A 16,789-nucleotide genomic window follows, 5' to 3' on the forward strand; every position below is an offset into this window, starting at 1 on the left:
GGCATGCCATGTGACAAGGCCACTCTGGTTGCTTTGTTCTTGTCCCATGTTTGCTTCTGTCTCATGAAAGATGCAGAAAACGGATACTGTTACCTCATTTTCAGCCATGAAGAATCTATATCTCTGATGAAAAATGTCTTCTTCATAGCTACTCAGGAAAATGTAGAGATAGTTCCTATTTCCATTGCTATGGGACCCACATGATGACCAAGCTACACATCTGTTACATATGTGTAGGGGGTTAGGTCCAGCCCACGAATGCTCTTTGGTTTGTGGTTCAGTCTCTGTGAGGCCCCATGGTGCCTCGTTAGTTTACTCTGTAGGTTTTCTGATGGTGTTCTTGATCCCTCTGGGTCCCTCAATTCTTCCTTCCCCTCTTCCACAAGACTCCTAGAGCTCTGCCTATTATTTGGCTGTGGGTCTCTGCATCTGTTTCCATCAGCTGCTAGAGGACAATTCTCAGAAGGCAGTTATGCTAGGCTCTTGTGTGCAAGCATAGCAGAGTATCATTATTTGTGTCAGGGGTTGGCTCTTTCCCAGGGGGTGGGCGCCAAGTTGGGCCAGTCACTGGTTGGCCATTACCTCAATCTCTACTCCATCTTTATCGCTACACTTCTTATAGGCAAGACAAGTTTTGAGTGGAAGGTTTTATGGATGGATTGGTGCCCCCTCTCTCCACTAGAAGTCCTGCCTGGTTACAGGAGGTGGCATCGTCAGGCTCCATATCCCCAGCTGCTAGGAATCTCAGCTAGGGTCATCCCCATAGACTCATGGGAGCCTCCCCTGCCTCCAGAGATGCCCCCCACCCATTTGCAGTCTCTCTACTGGTTCTCTCCTACCCGACTCTTTCCACTCCTGATTCCCACCCCCATTACCTTCACTACCTCCCTTCGCACACAACTCCCCTCTCTCTCCATCTACTGCAGGTGTCTATTTTATTCCCCCTTCTAAATGAGCTTTAAGTGTCCTTCCTTAGGCCCTTCTTGTTACTTAGCTTCTGGGTCTGTGGACTGTAGCATAGTTATCCCATACTTTAATGGGATAATATCAGCTTATAAGTAAGTACATATCATGTGTGTCTGTGTCTGTTTTACCTCACTCAGGATGATCTTTTTTAGTTCCATTCATTTACCTGCAAATTGCGTGGTGTCTTTGTTTTTAATAGCTGAGCAGTATTGTCAAAGAAATAGTGAAGTAGTCTGTAGAGAAAAATAATGAACACAAGAAAATTTATGAACTGGATGTTCATAAAGCAAATTGCTTTCAAAGGAAACGAATAAAGTGGATATCTTAAGCCAAATGCTTTGGAAGCAAGCCAAAATTATATTTAACACAAAAAACTCTAAAACAAGGTCAGAACAAATAAATAAATGAATCATTGACCAAATCAAGGCAAGCTAAAACCCACAAAAAACTAAAAATCACACAAAAGAGGACACATCAAGGATATTTGGACACCAAATGTCTGGCTAATAGCTGCCTGTCATTTGAGTTACTCCCTACTATGAAGTGAATAATTCTGTAGAGTCCACATTGGATCCTATAACTACTAATACAATTAACTAGCTAACACACCCACCCACCAACCAGCCAAGCAACCCACCAACTCACCAATAAATCAAGCAAACAAATTAACTAACACAATTAAAACAAGAAGTTTACATCACAGGAAATATGAAGCAGTTTACTGGTTATTCTAGAACCAAATATAAGTAATCATTATCCAGATCACAGATTTAGTTAACCAGATTTTATCTTAAAACATGGTAACTATTTCTTGAATTACTTTAGTAACAGATCAAAAATATCATAAGTCAAGGCACTTCTCAGATACATTGCTGGAAACATCAGCATTGTGGGGTACAGTTAAGCGAGGAAACTTCAGCTAAGAGCCTTAGATGCTCTGATGACATCTGTAACTTCTGAGTTTTTGGAATTAAGTAGACAGCTAAGTTAATACATTTCAAAAGAATTCCAGTCAACATCACCAGGTGGGCAAGGTATGACTATTAAAAGATAGGCCAAGATAATTTGTAATTAGGCTTTGAACTTGCAACATCCCAACAACTCCACACATCTAAGGTCTAATAAATTATTCATCTTATAAATTATTCAATGCCACATGTACCCTCTTTCCAGGAAATTTCATTCACAGTTTCAAGGAAGCTTCCGTCAAAAAAAAAAAAAAGTCAAAATAGCAGAGAGAGGTTTTGCTATGTATGGCCTTGTCACAGGCCATGATGGGTAGCTTGTGAGAGGGTAGTATGTGATGCTGCAAGTGTGAAGCAGACATAGTCAAGACCCCAGCAAGTTACAGATGCCAAGAACACAGAATGGCATTGAAGAGAAGCTGGAGGAAGTGAACAGAGCTGAACCAACATAGAGGCCACATGGACTACAACCAGAAAGAATGAGCTGTCCATCATTCATCATCTGGCAGTGGCCTGGCTTCCTCATCCCATGGGCAGGTCCAGGCGCTGCTGGCTTCCGGAGGGGAACAGGGGCCTCCAGATCAAAGATCTGGTTTCTTTCTCAGGGGCAGCTTAGAGCACTGAGGGCTAGGCCCCTGTGCTAAATGAGGCTCCCAGTCTCACTGATCTCACCTGGAAGGAGGAAATGAGTTTTCCTCTAGATGTTACAGTTAGAGTTCACGTCATGCATCAGGAGGCCCAACTATTTGACCTTGGGGCTGAATTTACTGTTTGGCTTTCCAGATCTTGTTCTTATTTTATCACAAACCTTCGTCACTATCTTCTTATAATGAGAAAGTGTACAATGCATTTATATGTATTATAAATTAGGAATGCTACTTGTTACTGTATGAGAGAAAATGATATCATGAATCTGAGAGGATACACTGATCCTGGGATTTTGAAACATTGAAAAAGTCATAAAACTTTGTGATTCACCAAATATCTTTGAATGAGAAGATAAGCATTAGTCACTGAAGGCCAAGGTTAGGACATTACTGTTTTGACTGTGAAAGATCTCACACAAGCTCTCTGTGGTAGACACTGTCCAAAAGCAGTGATGCTATTTAGGGGTGATCTTGAAAAAGTAGAATATAGGGCCTCTCTGTAAGAAATACTATATCACTGTCTTGTCCTTGTGCCAGTGGCTTACCTTGTACTTTCTCCCACTGACTCTTTGCTTCTGCTCATAGTAAGATGAATGTCACTCAGACTTAACATAGGTGTGGAAGCCATAGAACCAAGGACTGAGATATGAAACTTCTCAATCTGCTGCCCAGAATAAATAATTCTCTCTTTGAAGTTCCTCATGTTAGGTGTCAAAGTGAGAAGTCTGACTAATACTCTCACACTTCCTTTCGCTGCTTCCTTTTTTTCCACCTTGAACTCGACATCAATAGAAAAGTTTCACGTTGAAGGAATGCTATTTGCATTTTCTACTCATTATTCAGGCACATGCATCATAGAGAGGTAAAAATGAAGGACTAGCAGCTGTATTGCACTTATTACTAAAGAATGACCATCTAGTATAATGAAATGATGAGCGTTCATGTTTACACAGCAGCCACTCTCTCTACTCACTTTCTGGGTTTATTGGAATTGTTTAAATGAATTGGGACTAATGAGACGTAAGCTGGAAAAATCCAGTGTAGTGTCCAGAAGTTGTCTCTTATGTGGACATCATTATGATAGCACCCATAACCTCCATGAATTGCATAATTTAATACATTATATATATACATATATAAATGTATAAAATCATATTAGATTTACATTATATCACACAGACAAAACTTGATGTTAAATTCAACCAGTCACTTGAGTTTGTTCTAAAGATATACATAAACTGTGCCATATATTTGGAAAACAAACAGCTGATAAATGCATATCTTCTAGATGAACAGGACTAGAAATATCTTGCAAAGATTTCCAAGTCCCATAGAATAATTGTCCTACTGTCTGGGAACCGGTACAATGCCAGTGTGAAAACCTTGTACGTTGAAATCATTGTGCTTGAGCCAGGTCTTGGCTTCGCCTTTTCAAACCCATGACATCTGCTGTAGTTCACAACCTTCAAAAAGGCGTCAGAGGGAAAGTGGGTACACACACATTGGTAGCTTTAATCAAATACATAGCTTTGTTTAAATCAATAGTTTATTGGACTTCGCTTTTAGAACAACCTTGCTAAGTTTTTACTTGGAAATATAGCAATAGTTGTTACAAGATATTTTGGTACCACTGTGAAACCCAAGATTGTGAACTATAAAAATCTGTCTTTTTTTGGTGTGGTTCAGCCTTAACATACAGCTTTTAAGAAATTATTATAATTTGTTGGATTACATCCCAATTGTTATCCCCTCATTTGTGTTTTCCCATTCCCACCCTCCCTCCATCTTCTGCCATTCCCCTTCCCCTAGAATTCTGACACAAGAAGACCTCCTCCCCCACCATATGACCACAGCCTATCAGGTCTTATCAGGATAGCCAGCTTCCCTTCCTCTGTGTGCCTGCCAAGCTTCTCCACTAAATAATTGAATCAGGGTACCAAAGTTCAAGTCAGAAGTAGTCCCCACTCCTCCTACAACCTACAACCATGGAGAAAGAGCTATCCGTATTTGAACAGAGGGGTCTAGGTTTACTGCACGCATTGTCCTTGGTTGGTGCAACAGTTTGTGCAGGTACCACTCAGTCCAGACCCGTGGGCCTTGATGGTCTTCTTATGGGGCTCCTGATCCATCTGTGTCCTTCTATAGCCCCATCCTTCCAGACCACTCTCAGAACTCCACCCAGAGTCCAGCAGTGAGTCCCAGCAACTGTCCTAATTCTCTGCTGCGTGGAGTCTCTCCAAGTACATCTATGTTGGGCTAATATCCACTTATAAGTGAGTATATGCCATGCATGTCTTTCTGGGTCTAGATTACCTCACTCAGGACGATCATTTCAAGTTCCATCCATTTGCCTGCAAATTTCAAGATTTCTTTGTTTTTAATAGCTGAGTAGTATTCCATTGCTAACTCACACCTTTAATCTAAGAACTTTCTATTTATTGTAAACAGGTGATCAAGGTGTGGCTCAGCCAGGCCTAACACATACTTTTAATCCAAGAGCTTTCTGTAAACAGGATTTAATAAAGTTAATCCTAGTTCAATGGCAGAGCAAGAAACCAGCTGACAGAGATTAAGAATAGAGGAGGGACTTTGAGAGAAGGGTATTTAAGACAGTGTGGAGATGTAGGGGCTCTTTAGCTACTTGGCTTTTAGGCTTTTGGCTTTTTCTTCCTGTCCTGTTGGGTGAGAGAGCAAGACTTTTCCTCCAGGCCTGTCATCTGAGCTAGCAAGCTGTTAGCCTTTGAGCTTTTGGCTTTTGGCTTTTCCTTCTGGAATGTGAGCTGATTAGGAAGGCCAGCTGGGTACTTTCTCTGCCTCTTTGAGCTAATAAGTTTTTACCTTGTTGGGGGCTGGGGCTGAGAAACTTATGAAGCAGTAGGCGGAAAACATTCTAGGCCTATGTTAGATTTTGGGAGGCTAGAAGCTTCCAGGACTAGGAAGGAGCAAGTAAGCTGCTGAGACAACAAGTGAAATAGGAAAATAAAAATTCCTTTTACAAACAGTAGCTGGTATACTTATTATCCAAATTTTCCTGCCTCTGCTCTTGAGTGCTAGTGCTAGGGTTACAGCTATGTCCCCATGACTGTCTAACCTTTTTTTATCTTAGATTATGTAACCTTAGAAGAATGTGTAAGTGTGTGTGTGTGTGTGTGTGTGTGTGTGTGTGTGTGTGTGTGTGTGTGTGTGTAAGTTCTTTGGTAAATTTTTCCTTTACTTAAGGCATATTTAATTAACAAATATTTACTATGCTTAAAGTTAACAAAAATAATGAGAAAGAATAGGACCTTATTTTTATTGAACTTAGATATGTATTTATGTGAGCCCACTCACACATGAGGATATATAAAAGCTAAAGACAGCAAATAAATAAGTATAACTAAACACACACACATACTTTGTTTTTAACATAGTGATTAGGTGTTTTTAAATCAAGGTAAAACAACAATATCATATGATTTTCAGGGTGAGTTGACAGGGAAATTCTCTTTGGAGAGATGATTGTACAATGAGCACTTGCATAAGGAAGAACTACGTAAAGAACGGATGAAGAAGGCTTCCTTATTCTATCCTGAGTTTATAACAACAATCCAACACATGCTCAGTTTTATTTAAAATAAAACAATACTGTCATCTACCATTAATAATTACCCTTCCATTGGTTTTTCTTATAAAAACATGAAGATACAAACTATGATGCTTAATACATTAAAGTATAATGACATTTGTGGAAAAAGAAGGAAAGGAGAAGAAAGTGATGCGAGTGAAGCAAAAAAAAAAAAACTAACTAAAAATAAACAAGTAGCATTAGAAAGGTAAAAAGACTAAATAATGATTTGAAAGAAAGTCAGATATTAGCCATATAATAGAGGATAACCATTCTACAATCCACAGACTTTAAGAAGCTAAATAACAAGGAGGACCCTAGGGAGGATGCTTGATTTACAGTCAGAAGGGCAAATGGAATAGACACTGGAATTGGTTGAAGACAGGGAGCAGGATGGGAACCTAACATAGATGTCCTCTTAAAGACTCCACCCTACAGAGGAACAAGACAGATGCTAAGACTCACAGCCAAACTTTAGTCAGAGCACTGGGAGATAAAAGAGTGTGTGTTGGGCATGGGGGGGGGGGGATAGAAAGACCTAGAGGTGACAGGAGCTCCACAAGGAGACCAACAAAGCCAACAAATCTAGACGCAGGGCTGCCTACAGAGACTGATGCACCAACCAAGGACCACACATAGAGAGAATCTAGACCCTCCGCTCAGATGTAGCCAATGGGCAGCTCGGTCTCCATGAGGGTCTTCTAGTAAGAGGAGCAGGGGCTACCTCTGACATGAACTCTGGCACCTGCAATTTGATCACTTCCCCTGGCAGGGCAGCTTTGCAGGGTCACAGAGGAGTAGGATGCAGGCTGTCCTAATGAGACCTGATAGGCTGGGGTCAGATGCTAGGGATACAGAGCTCCCTCTCTCAGAGGACTAGAGGATGGGAAGAAGAGGGAGGGGGTGGAAACAAAATGGGAGAAGATGAGGGTAGGGGTTACAATCGGGATGTAATGAGAATAAATTATAAAATATTAAAATATCAAAAAAAAAAGAAAGTTGAGGCTAGGCTCTCTCTCCTTCTATAAAATATGAACAACTGAATTCATAGGACAGAGTGCGGGCCTTCACCATTACCTTCCAGAATTACATGTGCATTAGTGTGTACTGATGATTGCAGAACATTGTGCCCATCCATCCAGAGGCATGTATTCACCTGGCATAGGCATTTCCATGCTCCCGGGCATATATCAAGAGGAAGGTGGGGGGATGGTCATGAATATCACAAGATTTGGCAAAATGTAGTCTTGACACAGAATTGCTCCTTCTGGCTTGGCTTTTCTTGGTTATGTATTCATGGGGTTTTCAGGTCAAATGACACCTGGGTCTAAATGCTGAGAAGAACCTGGAATAGCTTTTCAAAGTAAATAATAATGGCTCACAGACAAAAGAGGTGTAACTATATACCAAAACTGTGTGTCCCACCAAACAAGTCCTTCATGTCGCCAGGAGCAACCTCAGAATGTCCAGACTGTCACTTGAATAACTATAGAATGTACAAAGCACCCAACGTCTTTAAAATAAGGGAGGACTGGCCAGAACAAGCTGAGCTCTATTTGTGTCCCGCCCCCCCAAAATCAGCACTATAACCTGTCATGTGATTTGTGGAGCATAAAATCCAGGCAGGATTGTTTTCTGGGGTCCCTCAGCTTGGTGCATGTAAGGCACATACTAGTAAGGTCCCACACATCCCAGGTATCATATCTGAGACTTAAAAATTCAGTCCTCTGTTACCCATCCCTCTAACACTCAATGTAAGTTGTCTGCATAAATGCTCTATATCAAATGAAGAAGCCAAGGCATAAAAGAACTCAAAAGACCTGAAGTGATCACCAGAACACTGTGAATTTGTTTCACAGTTTTATTTTATAAACAATGATGAAGAGATCCAGAAAAAGAAACCCTATTTACTATAGGCCCCTTTAGTTTGTTTGGTTTCTTTATCATTCTTGAGTTTGGGTTTTGCTATGTAGCCCAGACTGCAATGGAAGTCCCTATCCTCCTATATTCTCAGCCTCCTTGACGTCTGGGCTGCAAGCTGTGCCATCCATTTTTCTTATTATAATAGATTCCTTTTTAAAGACATATTTTTACTTTGGTATGCCTTGCTGGACCGAAACTGTGTAAACCAGGCTGGTCTCAAATTCACAGATTTCAGCCTGTCCATGGAAATAATCTCTTAGCAAGATCTGGGTCAGGCTGGCCTATGGCCAAGCAGCAGGAAGCTTTCATCACAGGCCTCCTTCATAACTGCCCCCTCTCAAGCACCATCTTAGCTTTGCAGCTCATGTTGATGAACAAGAATCGTACAACCCGATGGGACACATCCAAAGGCAATTAGTAGGTAGAAAGGACTGAGCATTGCTCCTCATTCTTTGTGCTGATAATAAGGTGCCAAGGGTGACCAAAGAAATACTTCAATGTGACTCAGACCTTGTAGAATACTCCAAAGATCATGAGGATAGCAGGCTCCTAAAATTTTGAAATATTTACATTGATCTGACATTCATGTGTCATATTGGGTATCTGGAGTAGTACAAAAAAAAACATTAATGTAATAGAAAAGCACTATATCCAATCATGTGAGATGAAATATAAAAGTTAAATATATCATTTGTATAGATAGCTAAAGGGTGGTTTTGACATTGTTACTTGAAGACAGATTATATACATCTTAAAAAAGTATCTGTAAGCATATTCCAGATGAAAATTTGCCTTTAAGGCTCTCATGAATTCTCTAATGAGTCCTAGAGATACTCTCTCTGCCATCATCTCCCATTCACATCCATGGTGCCCTCAGACATATAAGCAGGTGTCACCCAGAAGCTGTGGTTTTCACACTGAGTACCTCAGCAGGGCCCTCGGGCTTGTTTGGGGAGAGCTTGGTGGAAACAGACAGGTTTCTTGCTGAGACCTCTCACTTGCCATCAGCACTGTGTCTCCAGAGCTGCAGAAATAGACGCTGCTGTCTTCAGGCCTAGTGTTGCTCACTGTCAAAACTGAGAATGTTAGGTTTGGGTGGCTGATAGGAAATTTGTCCTTTGTGAATCCACTCTCGTATGTGGCTTCACGGCCTTGATTCGAGGTTGCCATGGGCACCAAGCTCTGTCCCTGGAACTGTCGGTACCAGAACATCACAGTGACTTGACTGTCAGTCACACACTGGATTTTCAGAGAGATTCCACTTTGACAGATGCTCCTTTTTGGCTTTTGGTGGACGACGACACTGAACACAGAGCCTAGTTTAAGAGAGACAGAGACCATGAAGGCAAACAGCTTTGAATTCAGACACGGCTGAAAACGGAAAGATTTCTGGTTTAATAGCACTGGCATCACCCCACTCCCCAAATCATGTGACACACTCCCCAACTTCTACCATAACTTTCTGGCAGAATCCTCCACACTAAGATCTCTCCCTCATCCTCTGACTAGTATACTCTGTTTTGGCAGCACACAGTCTCTGTATACCTCAGCTCAGCATTAACATTAGCCTCAGACTCTGCTTAGGACAAAGCTCCTACCTTGGCCCAGGAGAAGCAGCAGGAGAGTCCACATCCTTAACCAATGCTCACTGTCCTGAGAAAAGACACTAAAACATCAAACATCAAGCTCACGCCCTTCTCTCCTCCCCACAGCATAACTGCTTCCTTACTTGTTCTGTTCATTTCCTTGTATAGGAAGTTGAGTTTTGGTAAACATTAAAGAAAGAAAGAAAAAGCATTGCCCTCTAGGGGAACTACTAAGCCTTTCACTTAAGAGACACATTCCTTTGAAAGGCATCCCAGAATGCACTTACCACCGGCACAACATTCATTTATCCATCATTATCGAGTACCATATATGTGCTACTCTTTGATTATACAAAAAAAAAATGAGATGCAATATTAGCTTTAATGAATTTTAACCGTCTGTTGTCTTTGTCATGCTGTCCCTAACTGAACTTGGTTTTCCTCCTCCAACATGCATGTAATAATAATCTGACATCTATTTTGGAAGTCCAGTCCTTCCATAAGTGTCATTTTCTTTGTTTTGTCCTTTAGGTTTAGAAAGTCAGTAAGGTACTTTTCCTCACCTCATTTATTAAATCAAAATTTATTTGAAGGTATATATATATATCACATATATTATATATGACATATATATAGTCTCATATATTTTTCCTTTAATTCAATATCATACTCAGTAACATTTTAATTAACATCCAACTATTTGTAATAATATTTATTATATTCTAACTCAGTTCAGTATAGACTATGAATTGAGTCATTCCAACATAAAGTCTGACCATGGTGCTATGATTTGTTGCTGTTATTTGACTATTTCCTTATATCATACAACAGCTTACATAGTTTATTTGTGGGAAAAATATCACAGATATTTTTTTCATTGAATTCTCTGTGAATTTATGGGTTGATTTATTTTTAAAATTTAGAGTCTTAGCCAAGCAGTGGTGGCGCATGCCTTTAATCCCAGCACTGGGGAGGCAGAGGCAGGCAAATCGCTGTGAGTTCGAGGCCAACCTGGTCTAAAAAGTGAGTCCAGGACAGTCAAGGCTACACAGAGAAGCCCTGTCTTGTAAAACCAAAATAAATAAATAAATAGATAGATAGATAAAAATTAGAGTCTTTTGTTTTGTTTTCTATCCATGAATGTTCTGGTGCCCTTGCTGATCAGAAGCTATCCTCTTGAACTGGAGATGCAGATAATTATGAGCCACAGTGTGGTTGCTAGGAGCCAAGACTGGGTCCTCTGCATGAGCAACAGGTGCTCTGAACCTCTGAGCCACATCTCAGGCCCCAGGATAGGTTATGTAGTTAATCTAATCACTGTATTTTATAAATTGGAAGTTTTTATAAATAATACCTAGAGAGCTTAACTCACACAAATTCACAAAATCTAAGAGGAAGGGACAAACTTAGGAATCAAAATCTCAGAACTATGGAATAACACCAGACCTGTGGAAGATGGCTTCATTTTACAGTTTACTGTGCCTTACTGTTTTGCAACTGAGAATGGTAAGCCTGACTTCCTAAGGTAAATGCGGAATTCAGGAAGACAATCTTGCAAAAGTAGCCTATCTTTGTTTCCTCTGATTGCACATTCTGTTATAAAATTATGCTCTGAGTTTTTCTTTCACTTTCTTCACTTATATTCAAATGTGTGTATATATGTCTGTGTGCACATCACACATGTGTACACCTGTATGTTTAATAAGTATAGGACAATGAACCAGAGGTTTATCTTCACAAAATTTCAAAATCCTGAGCATCAAAAATACTCAGGACAAGAAAGGTATTATGAACAAAGCTATAAACTTAAAAATTAAAACTATCAAAAAGGTAAATAACATTAGGTTATTTTTTATTAAAAACACCATACACGCAGACAGTGTATTTGGATCAAATTTACTCTCCATATTCCTGCCAGCAAATTTACCCCCCCCCCAAATTTTTTTGCTTCCTAACTCCATATGCTCTGTTTTTCACAAACTCACTGAGTCCACTTTATGTTCTTTGTATGTGTGTGGGCATACGATCATGTACTGGGCTATGACTAGCCTCTTATGTCCCACGTTCCTAAAAAGAACTCCTCTTGTTCCAGAAATCATCAATTTCTTGATGACAGTGAATTATAAAATGGCATGGAAATGTCTATAAAACTCAGATAGGATGTAATTTTCAACACATTTCCCTAATAACCCATCATATGAAAGATTCAAAAAAAGACATTATTTTATGTTAGGTATAAAACTTTTACTTTTATTTCACCCTTTCTTAGCCATTACCAGGTTGTGTCCCCCTAATAGTTTATATAGTGAGTCAAAAAGAGGCTGTGAAATCTTCAAAGCGGAAAATCTAATTCAGTCTCACAGATAAAAGTCTCACAGTGACAACTTGACAGTAGAACTAATGAGCAATAGATTCAGATTGGAGCAGAGGTTTCCAGAGACACAAATGTTGGCAAAATGCAGACTGTGTGTCAGCTAAGCAAAACAAGGTTTCATAGCCTTGCAAAAACCTAGATGCACAGTAAGACAGTAATCCTGTTAAAGGAACACAGGTTCTTCTGAAACATCATTGTAGAAAGGACCCAGAGCAAAAGAGTCTAATGCTACTGAGCATGCGTTAACAAGACTAAGCCAGTTGGCGCATTATGCAGCTACTGATCAGCCATCAAATCCCAAATAGAATTACAGAACAAACCATTTAAAGCATATTGACAGGTCCATAAGCTGGGTGGCTGTGAGAAAGTTATTTTAATCTGGGTTCTTTGGTTTTTGTTTGCCTGATTGGTTTTTGTTTGGTTTTTCAAGACAGGGTTTCTCTGTGTAGGGTTGTCTGTCCTGGACTCATTTTGTAGACTAGGCTGACCTCCAACTCACAGAGATATGCCTGTCTCTGCCTCCCTGAGTGCTGGGGTTACAAACGTGCCCCACTGCACCGGACTCAGGCTCATTGTTTTTAATTGTAAGAAAATATTGTCTGTATGTCAGGATTGTTGTGTTAGGTTGCCTGGAATATTTCTTTAATGTCTACAGAAGAAAACACTACTTCAAGCTGTCATTGTCCTTGGTTCCTATAGCAAGAGCTCTGCCTGCTGCACACCAGCAAAGAATGCCGAGGAAGCTTTCACTTTAGATTTATTTTATTTTTTTTTAATGTTTCCTTGAAGTCATCCATCCTCTTTGACTCTTAGCGATCTCCTCTTCAGCATAGTTTCCTGAGCCCTGAGGGAAGAAATTTGATGAAGATACCTCACTTAGGATATGAGTGTTCCAAATCTCTCCCTCCCTGCATGCTGTCCAGCTGTGGGTCTCTGTGTTAGTTTCATCTACTGAAAGAGGAAGTTTTTTTCTGATCATGGCTGAGAAAGGGACTGATGAATGGGTAGAGCACAAGTTGAATGAGAGGAGAGGTAGGAAGATCTGGAAGGAGATGGAAACATGACTCTGGAATCTCAGAGTCATTTAGATTTGGATTTCTCTGATAACTAAGGATGTTGAGCATTTCTTTAAGTGTTTCTAGGCCACTCGATGTTTCTCTGCTGAGAATTCTCTGTTTAGCACTGTACCCCATTTTTAATTGGATAATTTAAAACTCCATAGCCCTCCTGTATACAAATGAAAAATGGGCTGAAAAAGGAATTAGCAAAACTACACCGTTCACAATAGACACAAATAATATAAAGTATCTTGGTGTTACTTTAAACAAGCAGGTGAGAGATTTGTATGAAAAAAAAATTTCCAGTCTCTGAAGAAAGAAATTGAAGAAGATATTAGAAGATAAAAAGATCTCCCATGCTAGGAGATTGAAAGACTCAACATAGAAAAAAAGGCCATGTTATCAAAAGTAATCTACAGATTCAATGTAATCCCTAACAAAATACTTACACACTTCTATACAGACCTTGAAAGAGCAATTCTCAAGTTCATATGGAAAAGAAAATAGAAAAGCCAAAAAAAATCTGTACAATAAAAGATCTTCTGGAGGAATCTCCATCACTAATCTCAAAGTGTACTATAGAGCAACAGTAATAAAAACAGCATGGTACTGACATAGAAATAAGAATCAAATCGAAAACCCAGAAATAAATTCACACACCTATGAACACTTGATTGTTTGACAAAGAAGCCAAAATCATACAATAAAAAAAGGGCAACATCTTCGACAAGTGGTGTTGGTCTCACTGGATGTTTACTTATTTAAAAAATGCAAGTAGACCCTTACTTATCATCCTGCATAAAACTAAATCCAAGTGGATCAAAGACTCTAAATCTTTTAGAAGACAAAGTGGTGAAGAGTCTTGAACTCATTGGTACAGGAGATAACTTCTTGAACAGAATGCCAATAGCTAAGATCAACAATTAATAAATGGGACCTCATAAAACTGAAAAGCTTTTGTAAGTCAAAGAACACTGTCAACAGAACAAAGTGACAGCCTACAGACTGGGAAAAGAACTTTACCAACTCTACATCCGGCAAAGGGCTAATATCCAAATTATATAAAGATCTCAAGAAATATTCTTTTAGTATTTTTATTAAATATTTTTTATTTTTTACATATACATTTATATTATTACACATATATACAATAAACTACCTATAGCAAGAAGAACTATGACACAATCAGGAATTATATAAATGTTACTTTCTTAGTCTTTTGACTATTTGTATTTGACAACCTTAAAGATAACATCTTTCCTATCTTGGCACATCTAAAATTCTGAATGTAAATCAATATCTATCTTATCTCATCATTATCAACTTAAAACATCTATCTAGACCTCAAAATATCTTAACCCCTAAACAACTAAGCTTAATTGTAAAACTAAACTATCTGTTCTTCAACCCCATAGGAGACTTGAGAAGGAATAAAACTGATTCACTGTGTATACCAGAACTGTAGGTTAGTAGTTGCCCAAATGAGAAAATGACAGAGACAGTTTGCTTCCTGAGTAGTCACCCAAAACTCTCTATAACATTTGAACATCATCTTCAGCCTTCTGGCCCAATATATCTGACAGACATTTTTGTGAGCAAGTAACAATTGAGGACTTGCTTACCCTGTCTTGGCAGAGTTTGGCCATTGACACTGCATGCATTTAAGCTTGCCCTATTTTAGGCAGAATTCTGTCTGTGGTAGAAAAAAAGGAGCACATTTTGCCCAGTGGCTTGTTTGCCACATTTGAAGCCATTTCCATAAGGAGATTCTTTGGTGCTCCCATCATCCTCTTTGAGTTAGGTTGGGTGTTGTCAAGAGTTAACCTGTATTTTTTCTTTATGGTTTGAGAATTTTATGCATATATAAGGTCAAATTCATTCCTCCACTTCAAACTTTCATTTAGTACTGGATAATTCACTGTTAGATTGGCCTGGTTTTATATTTAAAACCTGTGTTTTCTTGAGCAAACTTAGAGTGGCCTTTCTCTGTTAAATCTTCCATTGTGAAATGATGTATGTGTGTTGAAATAATAGAGAATATTTTCAGGAGAATAGTGAGGCTTCATGTGCCTCTAAGAATCTACATTGTGAACATTTTTATATTATTTTCAGTTTAGCAAAACTCAAACTTTCTACTTCAACCATTGTTTAGTCCCTTTATATGTATTCATTTCCACTAATGTGATTTCATTTCTGCATATTTTTATTTCATTCAAGTTCCCCTTCCTCTCTGATTTTGATGTAATATATAGTTGTGATAGAAAAAGCAAGTGGCTATTATGGCAGGAGAGGACCTGAAACTATGACGGGAAACACTGACCCAGGAATTTGACTCTGTTGGAAGGCAAATCATCCCTGGTGGTGATGAAAATGAAAACACTACTCAGGCCCATTCTTTGTCTTTTATCTGACCTGAGTCTTAGCAATGCTTGTTGTGGACAATAGTAGATTTATGGATCATGTCAAGTGTACACACTCACAAAAGATTCTTGTTAAGTAATTATATTCTGTGATGATGCCTTGTCTGTTCTTGATGTTGTTTTCAATCAGTAGACCCTTGATTCCTGAACAGTCTGTTCCTTCACTGCAAGGAGATTGCACACAAAATAGAATAATTTTTTGTTTTAGAGAGTACTTACGGTTTTGCCTACTATTATCCCACATCAGTTCGTGTATGATCTCCCTTGCAAACTGAATCCTAAACACAATAAATATTTACTCTTCGTCCATGACTTCCTTAGTATAAAAATGTAGCATGTAATAATAACACATTGTCATAGGACCAACTAGACAGCTAGGTAAAAGTACCTGCAGTCAACTCCATAAACTTGAATTCAATCTCTGCAAGCTGTCCTCTGACAAATGTGTGAATGGTCACACTTGCAAAACATGCTACTGCACACACACAACTACAAATACAAATAAATGAAAATTTAAGTTGTAAATATGTTGTTACAGGCTTGTTGTATTCAAATGTTTATATTTGTAATGTGAGACTCACTTAATATTTTCTGTCTTTTCTCCCTCAAAAAAAAAAAAAACCCAAAACAAACAAATAGACTTTTCCAGTGTTTGTGAGGGTGATTACAGCTTGACAAAACCGTGTCATGGTTTAATCTTGCTCTGACTAGAAACTTTCAATGAAATGTAATTGATGAGAGAATCCTAAGTCTTGTTTGTTTGTTTGTTTGTTTGTTTGTTTGTTTTTATGAATTAGACTGGTTTAGTTTTAAGTGGAACAAATAAAATCCAAGTTGTATAAACTTTTTGATTTAGACAGTCAATTAGGTAAAGAGCTAAGAGGGATTAGCGCCCCCTGGTGACAGAGAGCAAAGTGAACAAAGCCTAAGAAAAGGGATCAGGGCTTAAAATGAAAGGCTGAAATTATTACAATGTTAGACCGAGTTTTAATGTAAATATGAAAGAATACGTCTTCATGTAGGGTGTCAGTCTCATGAATTCAGTTTACGGAAAGCTCATACTTTGAGGTAGCTTAAGTGCACATTGTCATCATTGTCTTCTGAAAGAAAGAGACTATCTTGTGCTTTTTTTTTTTCCCCCTAAGATGTCTGAGTTTGTAAAGGCTCCTCTTTCTCAGCCACCTATTTCTAACTGGCACAAATGTGACATGAAGGATAGCATCATGCATGAGGTAGAGTCAACTTC

At 38.9% G+C, this 16,789-nt stretch overlaps 2 gene segments (V, D, J or C); both read right to left on the minus strand.

The window, feature by feature from the left end:
- LOC311600761 (T-cell receptor beta-1 chain C region-like) overlaps nucleotides 1-16,789 on the minus strand; it is a 266,643-nt gene that overhangs the window by 211,004 nt on the left and 38,850 nt on the right.
- On the minus strand, nucleotides 1,142-9,815 carry LOC311600767 (T cell receptor beta variable 29-1-like). The segment is given in 3 exons: nucleotides 9,704-9,815; nucleotides 9,104-9,421; nucleotides 1,142-1,199 (listed from the first exon to the last, which is right to left on the minus strand).

This window comes from Acomys minous (assembly GCF_964271855.1).
Source record: "Acomys minous genome assembly, chromosome: 6".
Taxonomy (NCBI): domain Eukaryota; kingdom Metazoa; phylum Chordata; class Mammalia; order Rodentia; family Muridae; genus Acomys; species Acomys minous.